Genomic DNA, 2202 nt, shown 5'->3' with positions numbered 1-2202 from the left:
AAAAAATATGGAATTAAAAGAAAATATGGTATTAAAAAATATGGAAATAAAAGAAAATATGGAATTAAAAAAAAATATGGAATTAAAAGAAAATATGGTATTAAAAGAAAATATGGAATTAAAAGAAAATATGGAATTAAAAGAAAATATGGAATTAAAAAAAAATATGGAATTAAAAGAAAATATGGAATTAAAAGAAAATATGGAATTAAAAGAAAATATGGTATTAAAAAATATGGAATTAAAAAAAAATATGGTATTAAAAAATATGGAAATAAAAGAAAATATGGAATTAAAAAAAATATGGAATTAAAAGAAAATATGGTATTAAAAAATATGGAATTAAAAGAAAATATGGAATTAAAAGAAAATATGGTATTAAAAAATATGGAATTAAAAGAAAATATGGTATTAAAAAATATGGAAATAAAAGAAAATATGGAATTAAAAGAAAATATGGAAATAAAAAAAAATATGGAATTAAAAAAAATATGGAATTAAAAGAAAATATGGAATTAAAAGAAAATATGGAATTAAAAGAAAATATGGAATTAAAAAATATGGAATTAAAAGAAAATAAGGAAATAAAAGAAAATATGGAATTAAAAAATATGTAAATAAAAGAAAATATGGAAATAAAAGAAAATACGGAAGTATGGACAATAAGCAAGAAATAATAAATAATCAAAAAAATAACAAAGAATAATAAAGAAGAAAACAGAAAAATAAAGAAAGTTGGTGATTAAAGCAACAAAAAAAAGAAAGTAGAACGAGAAAGAGAAAGGAAAGAAGTGAGAAAAAAGAGAGAAGTAGAAAGAAAAGAAAGAAAAAACGTTAAAAAGAAAAAGAAAGAAAAAATACAAAAACGTAGAAAAATAAACAAAAAAGGAAAACCAAATCAGAAATGGGTGAAAACGAAAAAGACATATAATGCTGGAGTCTTTCAGGGGTCCATCTTGAGCCCAATTCTCTTTCTGATCTGCATCAATGGTCTTCCAAATCACATCCTTAGATCACTCGTAGACATTTACACTGACGACACTACCATCCATGACAGCACATCAAAGGCGTAAACGACCAAGTTCTCTCCGATTCTCTCTCCTCTGATCTTGAGCACGTGGTATAATCAGGAAAGAGATAGTTGGTTGTTTTTATTGCATCTAAAACCAAGCTTCATCATTAACGCTCTGATCCCTATCTGGCATCAATTTAAAAAAATGCATGAAATACGAAAAGAGTATGAAGAAAATGAAGAAGAAAAAAACTGAGGAAGAAAAGAAAAAGAAGTAAAAAGGAGGCGAACGCCAAAAAGGAAAAGAAAAAAAGGAAAGAAAAAAGAAAAAGGAGGAAGAAAAAACGAGTAGTGTAGAAAAAGAAAGGAAAAAATGATTAAGTACGTAAAAAAAGCAGAAATTTAGAAATAAAGAAACCAAAGAAAAAGAAAGGAGATTCGAAAAAGAAAGAAAAATGAAAAATAAAAATAAAATGGAGGAAGCAAACAAAAAGAAGAAAAAGAAGAAATGCGAATAAAAAGTAAAGCAGTAAAAAGAAAAGGAAAGAAAAGATGGTGAAAAATGAAAGAAAGAAAAAATATTTATTAAAAAAGAAAGAATTTAGAAAAAAAGAAAGAATTTAGAAAAAAGAAAGAATTTAGAAAAAAAGAAAGGAGCAATAACAAAAAAATACGGAAGCATAAAAAGAAGGCGAGAAGTTAGAGGAAGTATCTTGCCAATTAGCAAAGGATAAAGGGGAATTCAAACGACAAAATAACACCGATTTATCATACTTAATATAAATATAACATTTTTGAGCCATATTTTATTATAGTTCAGCGGGTTTTACTAATTATGTACGACAAATTAAAGCACGAAAAATGTACCAGGCACGACAAATGCTTATACTGATTCTTTTTACGCATAAGATTTTAAAATTTAATTCAATCAACACGGAATTCATATGTCGAAAACAAAAAGAAGCAACTAATTTAAATTTAGTCGGATTAACATGCTGTTTTTTTTTCCGCTAAAAATCTTTGTACAAAAAAACAAACTATTTTTTTTTCAGACTTACGAACCGTGATTTGGAAAAAATTAAATAACTTATAGATATACTTACTTTTCATTATCATTTTTTTTTTTTGGTAAATATTTACTTTAAAAATAAAGATTTACTATATTAGAAAAAAAATATTTGCGATCTTAA

This window comes from Euprymna scolopes, chromosome 19, assembly GCF_053919585.1.
Source record: "Euprymna scolopes isolate OS-2025 chromosome 19, ASM5391958v1, whole genome shotgun sequence".
Lineage (NCBI taxonomy): Eukaryota > Metazoa > Mollusca > Cephalopoda > Sepiida > Sepiolidae > Euprymna > Euprymna scolopes.
This window is presented reverse-complemented; position numbering follows the sequence as displayed.